This window comes from Ursus arctos, unplaced genomic scaffold (genome assembly GCF_023065955.2).
Source record: "Ursus arctos isolate Adak ecotype North America unplaced genomic scaffold, UrsArc2.0 scaffold_25, whole genome shotgun sequence".
In the NCBI taxonomy this organism is placed as follows: Eukaryota; Metazoa; Chordata; class Mammalia; order Carnivora; family Ursidae; genus Ursus; species Ursus arctos.
The window spans coordinates 42,340,535-42,354,955 of record NW_026622930.1 but is presented as its reverse complement, the minus strand read 5'-3'; the positions used below and the strand labels follow the sequence as shown (position 1 = coordinate 42,354,955).

Genomic DNA, 14,421 nt, shown 5'->3' with positions numbered 1-14,421 from the left:
TCTCACTGGCAATGTCAACTGAAAAGATGAAAAGCATGAGGTTTCTTTTACTTTACATGGCAACTAGCTTCTGAAGGAAAAAAAAAAAGTAGAAATTCTAACTGCTTCATTACATCTCAGTGATGCTGGTTACTTTGGTTAAGTATTCTTCAGCCCTTAACATTATAAACTAAAGAATGTGCTGGAACTGAGACTTCTGGATCTTATTTTAACTAAGTTACTTTTCAATTTTTAGGACAGGATAGTTAACAAATGTAGCTAAATTTAAGTAATTTTAGTTTAGTTAACTTTCCCTTAAAATAACCATGTCCTAAAGTAATCATACACTAAAAAGGCCTCAATACCCATGTTACAACCCTAAATGTTGTCTCTGCTAACAGTCCAGAGACGTACACCATCCCAGTCTCAGTCACAGACCTGAAAATTACACCACACTGGCAAGAAGTAATTCTATAGCAGATACGTTAAAAAAAAAAAAAGAAATAAAATGAGTGGCAGCTACTAAGGCCCAATTTGCCAGGCATTGTCTTGTTAATTTCATTTTCTGAGAAGTAACTTCCCCCTCCAACAGAAAATGTGGCAGTTGTTAGGACCAACTCTGTTACTTTTCACTTGAATAGTTCTTATCCTACAACCACATGAAGCCTAAGAAAAGATTGCTGTGTGAAGAAAGACACAGTGACCTCAGACACGCTTGGGAGATTTCCCAGCAGACGCAACACAGGAATCAATGGTGGTGGAGGACCAGGCATGTGCCGTCGGGGATCAGAAGACAAGGGAGTGTGGCCCCAGTGGGACGCCAAACACACACGTTCCATCTTCTCTGGACACATACGCGCCTGTCCCACCATCACCCTCACTGTTTTGCCTCCAAATCCTCCAGGTCATTATTCCTTCCTGTCCTCTATCTCTCAGGTCTCAGACAAGATCCCCTCACCAAATCTTGAAGGCTATCACACAGAGGTATTTCCCTTTGCACATTCGGAGAGATTGATCTGGTAAGGATAAGCAGATGGAAGGGTTACCAGGTAAGAACCGGCAATGCAAAAACAGTCTCCCAACTGTGGACAGGACCTCAGGGACAGAGCACTAAGTTCTAGGTCTGGGGAGGCAATCTCTTGTATTGCAGTGTCCTCTTAAGAAAAAGTAAACATAATACCCTTCCGTCACCAGCCACTTCCAAAGAATGACCAGGAAAACTGGTGTATGCTTCTTAAGACTCAGCACTGGGGTAGGGAGAAGGCATCCACTTTGAGTATCCTTGTCTAAAGATCTTTAGTCTTATAAATTACAATCCCCGCTCATGCCCACGCCTCAGGGCATCCTCTGAAATCCAGTCTTTGCCTAGAATCAATCCTGCATCAGCTGGAAAGGGAAGAGAGTTTAAACATTCTTGGTTGCAGATTGGTATTTTTAGCACTTTAAGAAAAGATTAGCCTGTTTTTCATGTAACTCATTTCTCATAATATTAGCACTTGTGTTTTAAGAGCACGGAGCAGGGAGCTATTGTTAGAGGAGACAGGATCAGAATAAAGTAGCCGAGTTATAAGCTATATTGCTTATTCTTTTCTTTTGCTGAAAATATCTCCTCAATGTCTACTTTCCAATTAGCAGCTCCCAGATATTCCTGGTCCCAAGGACTGTAGATACATAAGAATCACCAAAAACCACCTTTAAATATTTGACCTTCCATCCTAGTCTCCACGAATGATGAGAAACTGGCTCATGTGCTTCCAGAAAGTCCTACTAGTCAGTCAGACACAAAATTCAAACCCGAGTCAATAAAAAAATAAGTATTTGAAATATCTGTCTTCCTTGTCTCCCCTTCTTCTTCCTGCTGTCCATTTTTTGGCTATTTTACTACTTTTAAATCTTGCATAGCACAAAGATAGGGGGAATGTTACTTGAAAGAAGTTAGGGGACAAGGTTGGGTCAAGCAGAAGGTAAACTACAAGGTTGGGATTACTCAGGGTTTCAATCTTCTATGCTCTCCCAGTAGACTGTACGTGTGTGTATGTGTGTGTGTATATATATACAGACAGACACACACACACACAGTTACAGATGGGTAGGCTAACAGAGAGAATGAATGAGCAAGAATGGGCTGCAGGTCATTGGAGACTATTTAAAAAGCATTCAGACACTAGTATAAACCCCAGGGGACTAATTCTGTAGACAAAAATGCCCTTTTAACCAAACAGTTCCAACATAGGAGAGAATTTCCTCCTTCCACCAGAGCCAAATATTTTACTGTACATTAAAAGACTAATTAAAACAATATTGTGGTATTCAAGCATGCGTGGGTTATGAAGAGAAGCCCTCACTTCATGAGCAAACACTGTACCCTGGTGAGGGTTACGCAGGAGTTGCGGAGACCTGCTTTGTTTCATTAATATTCACATAGCCACTTGGTAAGAACTGTGGCTTGGCACTATGATTTCCATCACAAAGCCCCTGAAATGCCAGGAATGAGTCATGGCATTGTGCCTGGGCATTGCGCTGATTTTCACCATTAACCAGGCGTAGATACTGACAACTTCCAGGAGAAAAGCTGAATGAGTCAGTTTCAGGAATAAAGCGCATTAGAATACTATGCGTGAGGAGGAGTCCGAGGAACAGGAATTGGGGCTTTTTTTGTTTGTTTGTTCTTGTTTTGTTCTCCTTAAATAGAAACATTCATAAAATTCATTTCTCCCAAAAGCAACAAGCCGAGATCCACGCAATCATGAGGGTTCTCACACCATGACCGAACTGGTTACGCAAGCACCGCACAGCGTGCGGAACCGGCGAGGGTCGAGAACGGCTCTCCCAGGACAATTCCGCACTCACTTGAATACACAGGGTGCTCCCTCGGGACCACGTCCAACATCTTCTCTTGTCCTGGTTCTCTTCTTCAGGTGTCTTCCACTAGCTGACTCTCACACAGGAATGGGAGTCACCAGGAGACAAGAAGTCAGCGAAAGGAGGGAGGGACAGGCCGGGTCGGAATTGGGGCAGAGCCTGTAGGATGTCTCAGCAGCCGCGACACCCCGAGCGGCACAGACGGAGCCCTGGCTTCAGCGGGAAGCGGAACGCGTTCTGCGGGGCCCTGGACTGTGGGGACTCTTACATTCTGTCATATTCCCTGGTGCCATTCTACGAAATCAGACTCCCCATCTCCTTAGCCCTCCTCTTCCTTGAGAGCGGTTCTGATGTTCAAGAGATGAAGGCTAGAACACTGTCATTAAAAATACCTTATTTGAGCCTATTTGGGGAAGTCTGGCAAGGGGGAAATATTCCAAGTACAACGAGCATCAATGGCTAACATCTTCTCAGAACTTCTGATCTTATCTGAAGTTCGAAACCTGGATCGTGAAATGATGTGAAAACAGCAGAATCACGACAAATGGAGAAATCCGAATATGCCAACGGCACTTGCAAAGCCACACTGCGAAGCGAATGAACGAGAGTGATTATAAGAAGCTGGCACCCCTCTTTCCAGCACGGGCCTGCTGCGGTCCTCACTGGGTCCCCTGTCTAAGATTATACTCCTATGCTCTACACTTCCCTAGGACTGAGCCATGGGCTTGCTTTCTCTTTTTTTGGATTCGGCCTCCAATGTTTCGGCGCGAGTCAGCACACACACAGATGAGTAGCTGACCTGTGTGCTACTTTAAGGGAGCCCTCCCATGCAGGGGTTCTCCTTTAGCCTCTATATTTAGTTAAGCTTTGTGCCTGTATAAGACACTTACTGAAGCACTGAATTTTCTAAACCTTGCGAGCAAGGAATCTCTGCCATGAGATCTGCCTCTGAAAAGGCTCCTCGCTTGTTCCCTGGGGCTCGGAGGTCTCCATAACCATCGAGCATTCGAACAGGCCAATTAAGGTGACCTCATTTAGAGGACAGGGTGACCAGCCTCATTTCCATAAATGCAGTGAGCACGTACCGTGTTGCGATCCAGACTGGTGACTACCCGATCGGACAAAGCTTGCTAAAACTTAATTTGATATGACAACTCCATTGAATTGCTACCAGAAACGATCATTTTGACCAAACCACAGGGTTCCTAAATTTTACATTTAGTAACAGATTAAAGACGCTGAAGCTTCCCACTGCTGAAGCATGGATTCTCATGTTCTTAAGCTGTTGCTTAGTCAGAACTGATACGTGGCTAAGGAATAAGTTTCACATCTAGCTCTCAAGTGGAAATTTCAGAAAGATTCTGTAGCTTCCTGGCTGTGAAATGAGCTGCTTTCCATGGTAAGGGATTCTCTGCCTTCTTTTAAAATCTCTCCCCATCCCGTTGATGTGAGTGTCATTTGGGGCATGGCTACCTCAATGTTAAGGGATATACGGCACTGTCACGATGACAAAAAGTCCATGGGTTTCCTTCTCGTGTTTTTGACATTTAAGGACATCTGCAGAAAGGTAGACTCCATCTGTGCTCTCCTGCTGGCAGAGACTAAACACCTGTACGGTAGACACCAAGCCAGGATCCCGCTCCGTGTCAGGATGGGCCTTCGGAGAACAGAATCAATTATCCTCTGCTTTCTTTTTTGTTTCTCAAATTCTTGGGCAGGCTGAAGAGGTCAAGTTTTAAACAAGCTGCTGTTGCATTCTTACTTTTTTAGAGAACGTCGTGTAGAAATTTATATCCAAAAGCAACATAAAGGAGCAGCACAGCTCCTGTCCTTCTCTCACTAAAAACGGAATAAATTTACTTGGCAGCATCTTTGCTTCCACGGAATATATTTACTTCTTAAATGAGACAAACCTCTTGCCAGGCTTCTCGCCCACTCTGCGGGGACATAGGCCTCCTCTGCATAACCTCTTCTTCCCATGGAAAAGAATGAGAACGCTATGCTTTAATCTTTTGGCATTTCTTGCTGGATGCAAGTAGGATACTAAAATGGATTTAGGTCCCAGGAAGGAGAAGTGAATGAATCGTCTTCATTCCCTTCCCCCTTCAATTACGTGTGCCGCAGCATGGTGTTTTTACGACTCACGGAGTAGGCTGCAAGCTCAGATAGACACATCAGAGACTTGAGAAAGCAGGGAAGAGCAGCCTCCAAAGTTAAGGTCTAAAAAAGAAACCAATCCAGATCCATGGGCTGAGGTTTGAAGTTTAAGACTAATGGCCGTGACTGTTTACACAGACAGAAGACAGTTATTTAAGGGTGAAATCTGATCTACCTTTAGCTCAGCCAGAATGATGATCCAAGAGAAGTGTAATGCTATGTCTTCTTAGACTCAGCTGCCGAAGGGTCCTGCAGAGCCGCGGGGCCGGTGGGCTGGGACCTGCTGCTCTGTCCCCGGACCCAAGGCCCAGGGCCGCACAGCAGAGCTTCCCCCCCAGTGATGCTGGGCGTCCTGACAGCAGGTGGGGATTCAGTGGACTTCCAGAACGTTCCTTCCCAGCAGACAGAGGGGGTAAATGAAATCGGTCCAAACCTCAAGTGCTAAAAGCAGCAGGCAGCCTGCTTTGCTGACACTGTCACAAAATCCATGGGCTAGAACAAGGCAGCCATTATTTCTCCCCTGGTCCGGAGAGAGCTGGTCGCCTGTATTGTTTTCTAGCTTCGGAAGCCCCAAATAAGGACGACTTTTGGTTCAAGGTAGGAACCATGACTGTTTATATGACCTCACTCTTTCTTACATAATATATTAAACAGGCCCTTTAGGCCTAAGTTTAAGAGCTAAATTCTGCCTGTGGACAAACATGTGCCATTCCCATCAAAGTTGGTGTGACTTGGCTGTCAGACAGCTGGGGGCAAACTTCACTCTTCAGCAAGGATGTGATGGATAAGCAGTAGTTTCCAAGACCAGAAGATAGAGCTTTAATAGAGACACCGGAGGAGTATGGGGAAAATGCCTTTAAAGCCCAAATCAACAAATACTTTCCGTCATTTAGGAATGTGCTGGTGGACCTTCCTAGCTTACAAGGTAACCCCTGACAGAGGGCCCAGCACCTGTATGAAGATCATTCAGGATCTCTTTGGGTGAGCCTCCACTGCGGGAGACATGCGGCCCGGGGCCAGAAGATCACACTTCCAACTGTTGACAGGCCGGTGTCTCCCTCCGGTCACTCGGTGGGGAGATGCATAGTGGGTTCTGGAGCAACAGATTACATTATAGTTGCACTTCATCATTTGCCTGTTCCCACGCCACACACAGACATTTTATGGTAACTGATCTTGATTTGGTAACTTTACAGATGTATACTCCTTTGCTCCACAATGAATTTTATTTTATTTTTAAAAAGACTTTATTTATTTATCTATCTACTTGAGACAGAGAGAGAGATTGAGATAGACTGAGTGAGGGAGGGGCAGAGGCAGAGGGAGAAGCAGGCTCCTCACTGAGCAGGGAGCCCCATGCAGAACTTAACCCCAGGACCCCCAGATCATGACCTGAGCCAAAGGCAGACACTTAACTGCCTGAGCCATCCAGGCACCCCGTTCCACAGTGAATTTTAAACGACTTCCATGGGGTCTCGGGAACTGCCCCACATCCCCATAACACTTAAAACAATGAATTGAACTTAAAAACTTGAAAACAATATTACTCTCTCATAATAACTCGGACGACTATTTTAAAAATTGAAGATAGCCTTTACACAGCTAACGTCAAAAGTGAATCAAATGTGAGGCATTTGAATCCTCCGATTTTCATTTAAAGACAAGTTCCAAAAGAAGAGGTCATCCTCCCGGGGGCCCTGTGAACACTGTGCAGCCCTTTCCGAAATCCTACAGAATCCTGCCCTAGGTGCACAGGAGAGGACGCAGAGGGCAACACATCCCACATCCTGACACAGCGCGACATCTATAGATCACTGAAAACAAAGTCCCCTAAGGTCAGCCTTAATCATCCCCAGCTCCCCACCACCCTAGCACAGAAAGTAAAGACCTACACTCCGAAGAAATAAAACGACACAAGAAAACAAAACAAAACAGCTGACTATACCCTAAAGGAAAAAAAAATCTGTACTCTAAAAAGGAAGCAGTGGGGGGGGGGGGGGGTAATGGTGTGACATTTCCTGCCCCCCTCCCCCCATGCCTCTGCACCTCCCCTCCCTTCGCTCCACGGTTTCCCTTCCTGCTCAGGCTTCGCTGCCCATCTTCCCTGAGGTATCAGTTTAGGCCCATGTGTTGAGCCCTGTTAATCCAAGTTTCGACTTCATGCCCGCTGGCATCTGGTCCATTGCCATGCTCACTGCAACTGAAATGTAGAGACCTACCCTGAGACACGTTCAGATTCTGGCTTCACACACACTGACTCTGGAACTCTAGAAGACTGATTTCGTTTCACATTTTCAGTAAAGTCTTAGGTTCCCGGCCTACCACTCAAGAGCACCCATCATCTCAACTCAAGCTGCCTTTCCCCCTCTCTCACCTTCTCCACCCTGTACCTCAGAGCCGACTCTGCCTTGGCTCATGTTACTCCTCCGTCTAGAAAAAACATTTCTACCCACCATTGCTTGGAGGGTAAATCCATACCTGTTCTAAGCACTTCACACATCTCACTTAATCCTTACAACAACCCCGAGAAGAAGAGACTATTATTATACCCATTCTAAAGATGAGGAAGCAGAGGCACAGAGATGTGACCCAGCCTGCTGAAGTAGCCCAAACAAGGAGGTAGCAAGGCCAAGGTTTGAACCTAATGGTCCAACCCCAAAATCTGTGCTCCTAATAATGCGAGGCTGCCTCTTCCATAAAACCTGCATGTCCCAACTCCAGCTAAAATTTCGTTCTCCTCCCAAACTCCATAGCCCTTTAGTAGTGTCTCTCCTATGGTCCTACCATTTTCTGCCTAACTTCCTAGATGTTTAGGGGCATTTCCTCTTTCCGGGCAGATGGTAAGCTTAAGGTCAGAATCCATGTGGGATTCAACTTTGGCCCCCAGGGCTCACCTCTGAGCCCTGCACATGCGCAGTGGGTACCTGTCAATATTTGTGGGTGGAAAGAAGCAAGCAAGGAAGGAAGAAGGTACCTGCTCAGCAAGGGATCCCAGCTGGAGCGAGGAAGCACCTCATTCTTTTTTTCATCCCTATACAGTCGCACATTTTATATTAACTTTTATTCTTTTTGGAGCAAGTGCAGCTGCTCTGATAAGGAAAGCAGGTAGCCTGGAAGGTTAAAGCTGTGTCCTACGTGCATGGGAAGCAACAGGGGTCAAGTTCCCCTCGGTTCTTCCCATATACAAGAGCTACTTGGAGAGGCAGCAGTAATGGCAGTGAGGACAAGAGCAGAAATAACAAGGAAAACCACTAGCCATGATTGCACACCAGTGCCGAGCACTTCACATCCAGTGTCTGCGATCCTTTTGATAACCCCGCAAGCTAGGCCTTGTCATCCTTATTCCACAGATGGGAACTGAAATTTGGAAAAGCGAATTCTTCTGCTCAGGGTCACAAGCTGGTAAGACACAGCACAGAAGCATGAACCCAGATCTGCTTCCTTCCGGATTGGTCTGGGCTCTGTGCACTACAACAGCAATGCCTACAGTCCCCCAGGAGCTAAGAAAAGCAAGCTACCTGGTCCATTCATTCTTTACTTCCTGGACTCTCTCTTTGGTTTCGTCTTTTAGGTGAAAAATTACGCTCGCGCACAGCCAGTGCTTCCAAGAAACCAGATAACAGTAACCTACTTTCACATTGCCCAGAGAGTTCTTAATTACTAGGAACAGACAGGACCATGGTCATAAAAATGCACCACGAGATATCCAAGAGGGTGGTGTGGATGTGGGAAGGGGGCAAGGGATGGGGCCAGACAGATTTGCTTGGAGTCAAAGAGGCGGAGAGAGAACTAAATGTTCTGCTTAGAAGAAAGATAAATCACTTTTCATTAACCTATAAAGTTGTCTTAGTTGGGCCACAACAAACACTTGATGCGTTCACAACATCGCCACAAAAACATTTTAGTGGTCTTGGGTGTAAACAATGGTTTTACACAGGAAGAGCAATGCTTTTCACCCTGCAGGGGCAGGGAAAGGGCGGGGGGAGAAGGGAATCCCTCAAAACGCAGCACACACTTAAACATGATTCAGCTGTGATTCATCCAACCTGGAGTAGTATTCTGTTCACTCCAGGATTCTGAGTGCAAAGTGTTCTCTCCATGCTGGCAAAATCTTCCCGTGCTCCTGAATGGTAGGCCACTTCTGCTAACATGCTCTGAAGTTCACGATACGTTTAAGATAGATTCTTCTGCGTGCAAGGCAGAGTGGTGCTGGCGTGAGCAGAAACACTAATAGCTACGGGGAGCCTCGTTAAAAACCAACCACATTAATAGTCATGCTTCTAAAGATAAAAGCCCCCATTCAATATTCTTTATCAGCTTGATTGAGCCAAACTTGACACATTTGCTACTCATTTCTAGTCATGGTGATTTCAAGTCTGTGACTGTTCCCTTGAAGGCAGCCTTCCGTGGAAAGCACGTGCTCCGGAGGGAGCGTCTGGGGAGAGAGTGGCAACCTTCCCCTCGCTAAGGGACTCCGGGTGGGGGGCGTGTGAGCTATTTAAGAGTCCCTCGGCTAGAGATGCCCTTCAACAGATGAATGGATTAAGAAGCTGTGGTCCATATATACAATGGAATATTACTCAGCTATCAGAAAGAACGAATTCTCAACATTTGCTGCAACATGGACGGTACTAGAGGAGATAATGCTAAGTGAAATAAGTCAAGCAGAGAAAGACAACTATCATATGATTTCTCTCATCTATGGAACATAAGAACTAGGATGATCGGTAGGGGAAGAAAGGGATAAAGAAAGGGGGGGTAATCAGAAGGGGGAATGAAACATGAGAGACTATGGACTATGAGAAACAAAATGAGGGCCTCAGAGGGGAGGGGGGTGGGGGAATGGGATAGACCGGTGATGGGTAGTAAGGAGGGCACGTATTGCATGGTGCACTGGATGTTATACGCAACTAATGAAGCATCGAACTTTACATAGGAATCCGGGGATGTACTGTATGGTGACTAACATAATATAATAAAAAATCATTAAAAAAAAAAAAAAAAAAGAGTCCCTCGGCTAAGCCCCCTATAGTGACTAGAATATAAGGCAGGCAATCTGGGTTCCATGTGTTCAGGGAGTTTCACAGCAATCAATTTTTTTCTTTTTTTTTTTTTTAAAGATTTTATTTTTATTTATTCGACAGAGATAGAGACAGCCAGCAAGAGAGGGAACACAAGCAGGGGGAGTGGGAGAGGAAGAAGCAGGCTCATAGCGGAGGAGCCTGATGTGGGGCTCGATCCCATAACGCCGGGATCACACCCTGAGCCGAAGGCAGATGCCTAACCGCTGTGCCACCCAGGCGCCCCATCACAGCAATCAATTTCTAACAGACCCAGGCAGGAGGGACGAACTCCGTCGTCCAGCCATTGCTCTGATGTGTAAGTGGTGTTCCTTCTCAATGGAACTTAAAGGAAGACAAAGCCTAGCATCCTAATCTAAATGTCCTCTGCCCTGTTGTCCTGGGCACTGATCTGGGGCTCATCCTTCTTTCTGTATCCCTCCCTGTCTGTCCATCCTTCATGACCCTGCCACAGAACACGGTGGAAGAAGAGCACAGGCTCAGGAGTTAGACTCCTTCGGCTCAAGTCGTGACACTCACTTCCCAGCTCTGTGACCTTGGGTAAGTCACGTAGCCTTTCTTGCCTCGGGCTTCTCACCTATAAAATAGGACTGAGAATAATAGGACCTATTTCATAGGGTTTTTTTTTTTTTAATAAGCTCCAGGCCCAGTGTGGAGCCCAGCATAGGACTTGAACTCACGACCCTCAGATCAAGACCTGCGCTGAGATGAAGAGTCAGACGCTTAACCTACCAAGCCATCCAGGCACCCTCTAGGGACTTAAAGGGAGTAAACTAGAAAGGGGATTAAGTTAAAACAAAAGGGCCATATAAGGGTTAGCTATCACTATTTTTTTTTCCTTCATATCTTCTTCCCTTTGCTTTCTTTCAAAAAATACTTACTGAATATCTCCTGGATACAAGACTCTACACAGGATGCTCTGTAAACTTCGAATATAGACAGGGTAGAGTCCTTGTCCTCCAAGGAAGGACGGAAGGTAAAAAGCTATAGTAGAAAAAGATCACCAGTGTGAGACTTGGGGATGGGGCTCCGGCCCCAGCACCATCACTAACTTCTTTGTGGCTTCCTCACCTGTCAGCCCAAGATCCTTCTAGGGATCTTGACAACAGAAAGCAAAAATAGTACCCAGCCAGGCCCCACACACCATGCCTTCTGAGTGATGATACCATCAATACCACAACTCAGAGGGGACAGAAAGCGTCTCTAGCCGAGCCAGTCACAGAAGGCTTCATGGGCTCCGGATTTACGCATGGCCTTGAAGGGTGGCTCGGAGATGGAACTGAGGGGAGGCAGGATGATGTGCGGGGGCACAAGAGTATTTGGGAACTAGTTAACGGCACATTTTGGCGGCAGCTGCGAACTGGTCTGGGGAAAGCAGGAGGGAAGAGAGGCGCGCTCAGCTTTTGGAGGGCTGGTGTGCATACGAGGGGCAGGTTATGAGGAGGAAATCACACCAGGACGGCGGTATGGGGGACACGCCTGGCGGTGGCCTGCAGGACGGACCAGGTGGAGAGCGAACAGTTGGAAGACAACTGCACAAGGCAGCCTTGAAGACTCAGACGCTCGGGAGGGAGGCTCCCCCATGCGACAGCTGCCTGGTCTAGGGGACTCCCGTCCCCTCTCTTCTCCACAGTTCTCTCAAGTTAACAAGAGGATGACAGCAAAGTGTAAGCACGCTGCCTGCACATGGTAAGAACTTAGTAAACGTTCTCGAGAAAGCAAAATAACGCACGTGAGAACAGTTGTGAACAAGAATTCCTATTCACCTGGAAGTCAGTTATTGGTGAAACACATAGCAGGTGACAACAAAAGGAGGGGGCCCGTGGAGACTTCGCCCAGGTCACCAGCCCTGTGAGCAGGGAGAATATGACAGAGAGAGAGCGGGTAATCCAGGAGAATGTCAGGATGTGGGGGAATGGCGTGCACCTCTCCTTGACTCTCCAATCAGAATGACCGTGGGTTAGTGGATACTGTAACTGCTGTGTAGACCAGGGAGAAATTAAAGTCAATGCCCTCCCTGGACCTGGATCCCTGACCTACACTCGTGGTCCCTGAGGAAGAGAGGAGAGATACACCCTCAGACTCTCAGACTAAAACCCCCAAGAGTGCCAATCACAGATACCACTGCATCCCAGAAAAAGACAGTATGCATAACTGTCCCCATTTTCAAGGTGAGGAAATTGGGCTGAGTTGGTGAGTTGTACCAACATGGTGAGTTGGTAACAGCTGAACCCAGAGCCTGGGACTTTGTCATGGACTTGAAAGCCTGTTCCCTTCCCAGCTGTCTCTCAGGGCTGTTTTTGCCCCAGTCGTCCTTCACAAACAGATCTAAAACTACAGTGCAAAATACAAGAGCGTGAAATTGGAAATAAAATAGGTGCTTCTACAGCTATTTAAATCCCATTTATTTTTAATAACTACTGAGGTTAGGCTTTGCATGAAAGGTGAGAAGTTGGTTTAAATCTTGATTTATGTCTTGGTTGACTAGTAAAATATTGTCATTCTGCTCAAGCAAAGAAAAGGCCCATCGAAAGTGTCACACTTATTTAGCTTTTCTTAAAATTAAGTGCGCATCTCCTGGGCATTTTCTTCTGCGGTCTAAGGCACCTGTGATGTGCCAGATTTTGTTTGCTGGTATGTCCCCTTCCTCCAACATGTGCGGATACATGTGTGTCTGCAGGTCTATGGCAACCACAGGGCTAGTGCTCACCCTGTCAGAGTCACACATAACTTCTCATCCTACATGGGGATCATCTGTCCTCTTAGTTAAGTGTCTTTGACAATGTTTATAAACTGAAGGCATCTGGCTCAGAATGGGGACTAAGACAATTACAATAAAAAATAACAGTAATACAAATTGGTTAGCAGGAGAGTCTTGAGTATGAGCAAAACCAATTATGTCAATAAGCCTACCCTACTGTGGACGTAAATGAGAATACGAGGCCGTGGATCAAGAAGCTCACATAGGCGTTGTTTTAATTAAATCCACAAAGCGTTGCTATTCCTAGTACTTCCCATGGGTCCCTCCTCCCCTTGATCTTGGGGGTCCCCTCTTTACCTCCATGGCCTGGACAATCTTCTGGGGTTTTCCCACAATCACCTGATCTCTTTATACCTCGTTCCACATACACTTCCTGGAGTGACCCCTGTCAGCCTTGCTTACTGATGGGTGGCGAGTCTCTCATCAGACTTCATCTAAGAGCCCAAAGATCTCTCCTTTACCTGAACAACAGCGGAAGAAATTTCTCTCTTAAACTCACTCCCTGAGCTTTTGAGTTCATACCCTGCCCGGTTGTGTCCCATTACCAGGAAAGAATATCCACCATTGCTCAAAGTAAGAACAGTAAGATTTCAGGTTGAGACAGCCCCTTTCTTCCAAAAGCCTGAAATAGCAGGCGAGTGCTTCTTTCAATCTGTTCAGGTTTTAGTCAAGCACATTTTGGTTATTCTAGACCCAGAAAACCCTCAGAAATCAGAATTCATTATGGAGGGTCAGACTGATGGAGATGGATGACGGTCAACCAGGAATTAATGAGGATTGCGGAAATCCAACCAATTTCACCTGGAGATCTCTGTGGCCATCCATCTTTTCCACCATCTGCTCCAAATTTGGACCCATGCCCTGAGAGGCAAAAGACAAATGCATCCATCTTAAAAGTCCACCCAGGTGAAATGCCATTAAGTTGCATTATTGTCCAGAACTGCAGAGAGAAACATTTCTTTCCTAGTTAATCTGGCAGCCATCAGTTGTTCCCCATTAACTTGAGAGAAGCATCTGGTTTATGTGCTAGAATAAAATACCTCACAATCTATCAAAATTAAACCCCGAAGAGCTATTACTGAAATGAAGGACGGTCTCTTATTTGTTGGAGGTAGGTAGATGCATGCTTTCCCACGAAGTTCATGTTCCGGCATACTTATCTTTGGGATCTGCATTCCCTGGATGAATAGGAAGCTAATAATCATACCTGTTTTATGATTTTAAGCATTCCAGGTTAGCATAAATTAAAGCACATTCATACGGCTGTTGTTGTGAGAGACAACAGCCACCTCATGGTAAAATATTATTCTTCCCGAGGGCTTTCGGGTACCTCTGTTAGCACGTCCGGCATCTACAGGCGTTCTCACATTTTCCCTGCGGTCGTTTGTGCTCTGATACAGAGTCTAGACAGAGCACAGAGACAGAGGAAGGTCTTTGTAAAATGTTTTTAGACCAGAGAGGATAGAAAATGACCTAAAACACATTGGATTTTAGGACACCTAAAATAAGATTTCTTTCATTATACCCTGATCTCACTTCATGAGAAATAGGTATATTCCTGAACTATGTAATGGAAGTCAT

The 14,421-nt window shown here is 45.9% G+C and overlaps 1 protein-coding gene across 4 annotated transcripts in view; it reads right to left on the bottom strand.

Annotated features, from left to right (window-relative positions):
• SAMD4A (sterile alpha motif domain containing 4A) overlaps positions 1-14,421 on the bottom strand; it is a 206,957-nt gene that overhangs the window by 106,129 nt on the left and 86,407 nt on the right. The window lies entirely within an intron of this gene.